Consider the following 10,083-nt stretch of genomic DNA (forward strand, 5'->3'; position numbering starts at 1 on the left):
AGTATATTGGAATTGATTCATTTTCATGAGAAATGTGCTCATGCTTGGCACTAAATCCTTTCACTTCGCTTTCAACCCGCACTGAACACCCACATGCAGATGTTGCTTTTTTTCCCCCAAAGAAAGCGAGACATTGACATGAGTTTCTGTGCAGGTTTGTAGTAACAGAGGGCCCTGGTAGACTTACAGTAAACGTCCTTACAAAAGAGAGTGACGAAATACCCTTTAACTTTCAGTCTTGTAAGTCTGTCTTCATACTATGAGCAAACATGGTAAGCTTTGTGCAATCAAATCCTTATTTTCATATATAAACTGGGTTCTGTTTTCAAGCAAATGCTGGCATGTATAAGCCTGGAGATGAGCTGTCCCTTGGAAACTTCACACTCCAGGTTGTTCCTGCGCTGAACTGTGTGTGACTCCCTGTTTTTTTGTCTAGATTTAATCTAAACTTTCGAGACTGATGACACCCTTCTGCATAAATACATTTATGTTAGCTGATAGTAGCACCCACCTTCCCTAACATCACTGATTTGTTTAAAACTCCAATATTTTTTAAATGTTGGAAGAACCTGATATGAAGCAGAACCACTCTATCACCTTCCATTTCTGCTTTATTCTTGTGGTGGTCTGTTTCCAAGCAGAGGAGACCACGTCTGTTTGATCAGCTATGCTATAACTTGTTCTTACTGCAGGATCTAACGCTTGATCGATGTTTATTCATGCTGAATGACCAGCCGTTCTCATGCACTTTTGAGAAAACAAAATGGCTTGATTACACAAAACGTAGAAAGGGAAAAAAAGAGATTAGGAATGCAAAGCATGCCAGAAAATGGTCCTTTCCCCATCCACTGGTTTATGAGGACTGAGTTTTTCTTGGGGGGATGAATCTTGGCAGCGATGGGGAAGGCAGCAGCATCCTTTTACTGAGGTGCTTCAAGACCTGCTCATCTTGGGACCCAGACAAAGCTTCCAGGGACAGCCTGGCATCTTGTATGCTCCTGCAAAATTACAGAGTCTATATAGCTGCAGAGGGGGCGGCAACAGAGTTAAGGAAATGCAAACTCATTTCAAATGCAAATACCAAGGCAACAGTTTGCATTAAAAATTAGCAGCTCTGAATGTCAGAGAGAGTTTTACAGGCTTCATCTGCCTCCTTTCAGGCAAGGTGTCCAGACATGGGCAGGCTGCTATTTCCAGGGACCTGGGCTGGAAAGGGAGGCATTGTCTGGGAGGGTCTCCGATCACTTCTGCAGGAGCGGTGACCTTGGGGGACTCTGACTTCCCACGAGGGACCTTGCAGGAACCCCCCAAGGCTGAGCTGGGGATGACGGGGTTCCCAAGGATGGACTGCAGCAGCAGAAGTGGTCAAAGGACGCTCCAAATGTATGGAGACAATAAGAGGATGATTTGAGAGCGGGGCTGCAGACTTGCTGAGCAGCAGTGGGAGACCAGGAGGTGTCTGGCAACATGGGGAGGCTGTGGCTGGAAAAGCAGCAGGACAAACAGCATGGGTGGGCCAGCGTTCACGGGGCTTTGGAGGAGGAAGGCCCAAGGGTTTTGTCTCAGCTCGTGACCTGTTCTTTCATCTTCTTGTGCTTTAAAATCTCTTGATTTTTTTTTTCAACAGAATTTCAGGTTAAAAGGAAAAATAAACAGAGCTTTCAAATAAAACAGAAGCTGATGTTATCTCAACAGTTTCAGCCACCACTTGCCAAGTCCTGCTCTGGCACGAATGGGTCCCCTTCCAACTGGCGCGTGCTTCCAGCTCTCTAAATTGAAGAACTGTCCATGTGATCCATTTTCTGTAACAGAAAACTTCACGGGCCATTTCTAGCAGCTCTCCCTCTCTGGTTTTTGGCTGTGCAGGGGACAACAGGTTTCCTGCTGCCAGCTTGGGCCCCCAGCTCAGGATGCTCTGAGCACAGGGGCTGGGTCCTGCGGGAGGTCCCCGGGTGCCACTTTGCAAAACACAACCCCACGTGGAACAGCATCTGCAGCACGCAGAGGAACTAGGAGCTGCAGGGTGCTGGGGTCCTCCCAGACACCCTGCTTAGGTCTGGATGGGGGGGACTCAAAGCTTTCAAAACTGCTGCCCAATTCCTCTTTCTTTCACTTTTCTGCCTTCGCCACATTTACAATTAATAATAGCTGCAACCGTTGTTGCTGCACACATTGTTAGCCACATGCTTTTCTTTACAGAAAGGCAAACTTGCACAGAACTCTTTTAAAAGAGAAGCTTGCTACTGAAGGAAGCCTGGAGGCACTGGATAACATTTTCTTTAAATTGTTCAATTAAAAACAAAGTGTCCAAGAGCTAATAACCAAAGCAGATGTTAGCTCAAAATCTAAACCAATTATTTTTAAAATCTGCTCTTGATTGACTTATGTTAATGCACTATTTTATTATCATGAATAATTGTAGCTTGTGCTGTGGTTTAACAGTCTAATTACGTAGATAACATTTGTTTTGTGTGCCCACGATAAGGACAGACTTTTAATTGACTCGGCAAATCATAGCATGACAGCAACTGGGCAGGGCTTTGCATCTGCAGCTCTACAGAGGGCACGAAACGGGAGCTTCGACATCTGAAGAAGCTATTACAGTTCGTGCATGTCTTGGCTACATGGGGAATTAATGAGAGCATCTCCAACAAAATGCTTCTTTCTGTTCTTGCACTAAGTGTCCCCACAGAGACCCTGAGGAAAATTTGCTTGACTGCATGCACCTGGTGGCTGGGGGAGCCAGAACTGATAGGTATTTAGGATATTTGTTTCTGTGCCCCACCTTACTGCTCCAGAGAGGGTGATATGCTGGAGATGTTGTTCTTCGGATGTGAAGAGCAGGCCTGCACAGCTGCGATGCTGTTATGTTGGCATACGACTTTTGCACAGGGAACTCATTAAACACTTTACAAAAAGCTTTGCAAAGGAAGCAGCTTCTTCAGCAGCCCCAGACAAGGGGCAGGTCCCTGTGCTGAGGAGGGAGAGGGCACCAGCACTTGGGAGCCTTCTTCACAAGCCTCTGGTTGTCTGCCCCCCGTCCATGAAAAAGAAAGCTTGTTTTTTGGCGTTTTTTTCTTTTATTTTGCCAACATTATTATAGATACCTTAGACAAAGGCAAGAGAAAATAACCTCTTTTTTCCTCTGTACAAGTCGCTGTTTTTTTTTTTCCCTGCTTAGCACAAACAGTGTCTTGCACAAAAATAAAAGCTAGAGCTCAAGGACTCACAAGAACAAGAATTTCCAGCAGTCTGATATCAATCTCATCAACAACCACATCTGTGAGCTGCCTAGAAATTTCTGACTGCACTTTAACACAACTTCCTTAACCAGAAACATTTTAAGACTTTTCCAAAACATTGTGAGCAGGAACCTGTGCATTGCCTTTGGCAGGCTGGCTGTATCAGGTGCCTTACCTGCAGGAGCCCCCAAACCATGGTTATGCTCAGTGATGGTCACTAGATCACAACAAATCCATGCAGGTATCTTGTTATGCCCTTGATGTACCACAGCCTGCTAAAGGAAGTGCCTGGTTTATTTAGTGGGATGTGAGCAGTGCTTGGGACTGCTTCCCTTGTCCCACAAGCGGCATTGCAGTGTCCCTGGGCACATCCCAGCTACGTGACACTTGCAAAGGACACCGAGTGTCCCCCGTGGTGTGGGTTAGGGAGCAGATCTGGGTGGGGATAACAAGGGACTCATCAGCACTTATAAACACAAGCAGCTCCAGTAGAGATTACCCACTGGGCAGCAGACAACCAAGAGACCTATTAATACAAAAACAGAGATCTGAACTCCATGTCCAAAGAGCTGAATAGGACAAAGAAACCCCTCCATGCACTCTGAAATGAGTCTTCCCTCACATTACAGCAAGTTCTGTTGCAGGCAATGCCCTCCTGCTCTGCTCCAGAGCAGCCGGAGAAAATTGCTAGCCTATAATCAAGATATTTTTCACATGCCTCCGATCGTTAAATAAATGTGAAGGTCACAGGGCTGTTTTCTCCCTTCCTCTTTGCAAAATCCATTTTTATAGAGATCAATATCTGTAAAGATTGAAAGAGAAAACAGACTTTGAGAAGCAAACCTTAACTACTTGGAAGCAGGGCAAGAACATGATGCTCTCTAGCAGTATTTTATTTAGATGCGGGGTTTATCATTGCAGACCAAGGCTGACTTCTCTTCCCTTCTGCAGCCAGCTCCTTTCTTTCAGTGTCTCTCATTTCTTCCCACTGCAGCATGAAGGTGAGTGGCAAATAAAGCTTAGCACCTGGCACATCCATTCCCCACATTTCAAAGGGGTTTTCTCCCTGCACTGTGTTTTCATCCTATCAGCTGGAACAGGCTGCTTTCTTATTACTGGAAGTCCTGGAAACGAAAGGAATGGGAAAGGTTCTTGCTTTCCTTTTTCTTCATCAAGTCTCCTCTTTTACAGGCAATGTAGTGAAAAGCCTATTTAAGATTTATTCTTTAAAAAGAAAAAAGATCGCATGGCAGATAAAATTCCCAAATGCTGCTGATTTCTGTATTAGTGATCCAGCACTTGGCTCTTATTCCTCCCTTCTCCAAGCTAAGTTTCTGTGTCGGGCAGTGGTCAGAGCCTTCCCACATCCCTGTGCCTTGGTGCAAGCTCGCAGGGTGCTCTGCAGCGGGAGGAGGCAGCCTGAGAGCTGCAGAGGAGTGGGGGAAAAGGGACCAGTGAGGATCTCCTTTTTCTGCAAAAGAAGAGGTATTTACTCCCATTTTTGGGAAACTCCAACCTGTTAAAACTGCTTCTCTGGTGTTCCAGATAAAGCAACTTTGCCCACTTTGTAGGCAGCTCATTTTTATATCAAACACCATACCGATATCCATGGCATAGCATCTTTTCAAGGGCCAGCCCCAGCCTCCCAACCCTCTCTCCATCAGGAGGAGATGAAGTAAGTCAGCTCTCAGCCAGTCCCAGAGGCTTCCATGCCATGGTGGGAGATGAATTGCATCGCTGTCTTCTATGACTAATGCAGAGTAATCATACTAGGACTTTACAAAGTGCTATACATCTTCGAAGCTCTCTATGTCCATTAGCTAAATAGCTCTACTCAGTGTAGGCAAAGAAGCAATAATGCAAGACGGGGAAAATAGTACGTTTCCCTCCCTCTGAAACACAACTGAATCCACATGGGAGCTTCAATCCCTTTCCACAGGTCTGTGCCACAGTCTTTGGGTCCAGATGAGATGAGCACAGCCCCTGCTCTCTGCAGGACACAACACAAGTGAGAGCAGGCAGGGCCAGTTTACCACCGCCATGCTAATGAATATCCCAAATTAACCAAGCCATGTGCTATCGGCTCTGGAAATAAAGCTCCTGCACCCTCTGCTGGGAGAGGGTCGCGGATGCACAGCCCTGACACCAACGCCACCCTTTCAAAGGAGATGAACGTAAAAACACTTGTTTTACCAGGAAAATACCAATTACCTACCAGGTAATTCACATCTGAGAGATTTTAGGGAGTGCTTTCAGAATGCTGCAGAAATCCCCATCCTGCAGACGGGCGAGCAAGGAGCCCTGAAGGCAGTGCCATGCATGAGGACAGGCTCAGGGTGGGCTCCTGAGGGGACGTCTCTGGCCACCAGCCCAGGGACAGCCCTTTCGGTGTCGGGCTGTCCATGGGGAGCCCCAGCCCGACCTTCTCCCCATGCCTGTGTTACCAACCTGAAGCCCATGCAAGCAAAGGGATGTGGCTGAAGCAGGACAAGGCGTGACATGCAGCTGGCCCTCACACCACCCCTGAGCCAGGCCCGAGGAGCTCTTAACCCCTCATTTTAGAGACAGCTAGCTTGAAAATCAGGACAGACCTGTGCATGCCCCTGGACTGCTGGGAGGGGTCATGCCTATGGCAGGGGCAGGAACTGGGTGGGCTTTTAAGGGCCCTGCCAGCCCAAAGCATCCCATAATTCTGTAATTGTGTTAATACTCAAGTCTTTCGTGGTTTCCCCACTCCCTTCATTACAAGAATACACGTTTTGCCCTGTTTAGGAACCCAGTCTCACTGAATGCCTTTATTTTTGCCAGCAATGCTGCTTCTCTTCTGCAAACAGTAAATTTGGTGGGAGACCTCCTAAAAGCAGGGGCGAGCCCAAACTGGGTGTGATCTCCTGCTTCTCCCCAGAAGAAGCAGCTCTGAGGTGGACGGTCATAAGAGGTGCTTTCCTGAGACTCCCTGGAAACTCCACTGTGATTGTCCAACTGGTGTTTAATTAACATTACCGAGCAGCTATCAGTGGGTCTCTGGACTCTGATGGACCCAGAAGTTTAGCTGCAAAAGACAGCAAATTAGTCTGCTCCTAATTAGGTGATGAACTCTGCCACTGCTTCCTAGCAGCCTTGAGGGATTCCCCGAGGAAATTCAGACTGCAGAACAGCAATGTAATTTCTCTGGCTGTTCAAACAAACAAGCAAAGAGGCTTACTAGCAGTGCTTCATCCTGCTGTCAGCCCCTGGAAACTGAAGGCTATGCGCCACGACTCCTCACGGCAGCAACAGGACGGGCTCGCTCTGCCATCTAGGGTCCAGGCTCTGTGGCCAGCTCCAGCACTCCTGCAGCACGCACTGCAGAGAAAACTGCAGCTCTGAGGAGTGCACTTGATGCATGCAATGCATCCCGGTGTGCAGCTCCAGGATGAGTTAACGCAGGTGGGTGTGAAGTGGTGCCACTGCCTGGCTTGCTGGGAGAGGGAGGCATCACCACCTCCATCGCTAAGACAGCTGTTTTGTCTAGGGTGTTTTTTTTATTTGCTATTTCAAACCCTTTCCACCCAAGGACAGCACGCATCTGTGCGTTTGCTCTTACAAAGCCCCTTTTGTGCAAGGCAGGGAGCTGGGACTGCTCAGCACACCACTTTCCTGGCTTCTTCACACTGACTTGGTGCATGTTGTTTAACCACTTTTAATTAAAGTTGCCTTAACTGATTAATATTCACTGGCTCCTTCATGCTCTGATTTCAGTAAAAGCTTCAGCTGAGTCACAAGTTTAAAAAAAAAAGCCACTCATTTTAGCATTTGTCTTCTAAAGAAGAAATTAGGACATGAGGAGATGTAGGAACTTCATTTGTATCTTAGTGGGGAGAACCAGCCCCAAACCTACACATTGCTTTTATGATTAAAAAGGAATGCAACAGACAATTTGTTTCAGCAACAAGAGACTCACAGCAGTGCTGAGTAGAGGGAGACAAAGAAACTACAAGTATTCCTACTCAGTTTAGGTACTCAAAAGTTGGAGTGATAATGTGTCAGTGAAGCTAAAGCATTCGCTCAATAAAACATTAAAAAAATATGTATAATTAAGAGGCCTGGTCACAGGAGAGTACCTGGTGTTTTGTAAAGAATGGCACTGACTCAGGTGAAGCTGACAAATTCCTGAAAACCAAGAAAGAAGAGATGGGGAACATTTCCTTGTTTGCTTTAACAGCTAAATTCATTGGTTTAAAGCATAGCCACACAGGCTACCCAGTTATAGCCACAAATCTCACCTGTGAATTGCCTCCTGTTAAGTGTCTATTAAGGGCAAGGAGATAAAAATTTGCTGATGAGTTTTGTGTGAAAGATCACATTCAATGAAATCCTTATTCATGCCAAATTACATTAGCTTTTAAAGTGTCTCCCTTGCCCTCTTCCTTCCACTCCATTTGATGTCTGTCTTTCTGTTCAGCTATGCATTATTAACTTCCTTATAGAAAATGGGAGTGCAGCTAGAAGAAAACAGCAACCACCTTTGCTAAGAAGGTTTTGCTTTCCAGAAAGATGCTTTATGTCCCAAACCACCATTATGTTACTATTGATGGAAATAGGAGATTGCTGCCAAGAAGTCAATAGAGGGAAGTTGTGCTCCAGAGCAATGATAAAGTAATACTAAATGGACTGGTGAGATTTCATTCATGGTTCTGCCACTGAGTTATTGCACAGTTTCAGAAAGGAAAATTGAGTCCATCACATAACAGTGGTTTCTGCCTGGGGTTGGAAACCAAAGTGCTGGGCTCAGGTACGTTAGTGGGATCAAAAGCCAAAGATGCCATTTTCACCTTAAAGTGCTTTAAGCTGTGTGCCCAAAATTAAGACTGACATAGCCCAGCTTGATTCTTCCTCTAGTGAGCAGTTGTACTTGCTCAGTAAGCAAGGAATAAATCTTTCTTTAACTGTTAAGAATAGCATATAGTTTACTTAGTCAGTGAATGAGGCACAGAGATACCAGCACTGGGATCTTGTTAGGAACAGCTTTAACCTTGGCACAGTTCATGGCAGTAAGTTCATCCTGCAGAGTTTCATGCCTTGTAACTGCAGGGTGTTTAAATAATGATGCTCATTTGGGAAAACAATTTTTACTTGTCTTCTCAAAACAGCTGCTTTTGGAGTCAGCAGGCTGTAAACTCACACAGGAGCACCCCTGAGTTACTGCAATGTCTTTGTGTTACTGGAGCTGTGAGGAGACCAGGTAGACATGCTCATATGATTGCCAGGACAATTGTAATCCTAAGGAACTTGGATGGTTTGTGTTTTCCTGAGAATTTCTGCTAAGGCCCCAGCTTCTATTTCTGCTCCACAACAAGTGGCACTTACCGCATCATGGGAAAGGATCCCGCTGCTTTTTCCTCCAGTCCAGGTGAGCAGGGCGCTGGATGCCAATAGCCAAGGACTAGCAATACCTCCTCCTGCATGCTCTGCCTTGTTGGTCTGCTGAATGCATGAACTGCTCCAAGGACTCCAGCCCTGCTGCTGCTTTGGGCACAAACCAGCTTCAGGTGCAAAGCAGAACTGCCCTGGTGGCAGCTGAGATTCCCATGCCACACGCAGCAAGGACAGGCTGGCACTGCAGGTACCACATGTGCCACCAGCACCCCTCTGCCAGGGAGAGTTTTCTACCTTCCCCAAAGGTGGGTTCCAGCACAGCCACCCCTCCTCACTGTGATGGGGGCAGTATCTGAGCCCAGCCCACAGCAACCGGCAGGCTTTTGAACAGTGCATGTGATGAGCAGCTGCAGGTGCTCTCTGATTATTTAAAGGGATGGTATAAACCCCCGGACACATATTGTATGTGCAAACCTGCAGGAAGCACACTGTGTATACATTACAAAATGTTTTTTGACTGCATCAGGGAAGAGGCTGGCGTTAAGCCTGTTCAGATGACAGGGGAATGTGATCTAGCAAGCTGAACATTTTCCTGTTATATCTCGCTGGTGAGAAACATGATGAGATAAAATATAGCGATGTTATTTAAGTACACCTTAATTTGCCATATCATCTGAGAAATGCTCGCACCTGGGTTTCTGTAATAACTTCGGGGAGGATGGGCGCTGCTAAAGGCTTGGAGCCAAGTCGTCTGGTGCAAGCAGGGGCTGCCGTGCCCGAAGCCAGCCGTTTGTTCTGCCAAGCTCGTTTCCCTGCCTCGTCCAAGTGACTGGCAGGCTTTTTAAAATCCAAGCGCTCATTCCTCTTGATTCTCCTGCTTCATCTTTCTGGAAAAACATCAGTGTGGAGGGATGGATTTTTTTTTGTCTTTTCTCTTGCAAAATGAAACTGCTGTTTCATCAGCCAACCTTGCTGTGGAAAATACCATTAATCCATCCACTGCGTCCATAGGGAGAACACTCCAAAATCCAGCATGCGCTTTCTTAATTTAGGACTGATGCCTGCTAAGCAAGATAACTCATGAGACAGATAAAGGTGTCATTTGTTGGCTCTGAGCCTACTTTGATGACGCCAGCCTCAATTTGAGCATGGTTATAAAAGGCTGGCATGGGGGGTGAACAGCTACAGGAACCATCCCTTATCTGTCAGAATATGGCTGATGTCAGGCTTTAAGAAAATCAATAATTTTAGAGGACTCAAATGGCCAGTGTCCTTGTCTCTGAAGGTACTTGAAATTTCTGAGCTTGATTATAGACATCAGAAAGAAGAGTGTTGTCTACAGTTAGAAATAAGAGAGCGAAGTGTGGAGGTTTAATGTCAAGTCCCTTGGTCACCATCTCACACCTCCTGAATATTTCCTATATTAAAGATGTCACCAAGGCACTGAAAAACCACCAGAAACAAACAAATGGAGTAAACTGGA

The 10,083-nt window shown here is 46.2% G+C and overlaps 1 long non-coding RNA gene across 1 annotated transcript; it reads right to left on the reverse strand.

Annotated features, from left to right (window-relative positions):
* Positions 1-1,232: 1,232 nt before the first annotated feature.
* Positions 1,233-8,941, reverse strand: LOC121079144. Its single transcript, XR_005824898.1, has 2 exons — positions 8,592-8,941; positions 1,233-4,366 (listed from the first exon to the last, which is right to left on the reverse strand). It is a non-coding gene; the product is annotated as an uncharacterized LOC121079144 (long non-coding RNA).
* Positions 8,942-10,083: the final 1,142 nt, after the last annotated feature.

The sequence above is a fragment of the Cygnus olor genome, chromosome 16 (genome assembly GCF_009769625.2).
Source record: "Cygnus olor isolate bCygOlo1 chromosome 16, bCygOlo1.pri.v2, whole genome shotgun sequence".
Classification (NCBI taxonomy): domain Eukaryota; kingdom Metazoa; phylum Chordata; class Aves; order Anseriformes; family Anatidae; genus Cygnus; species Cygnus olor.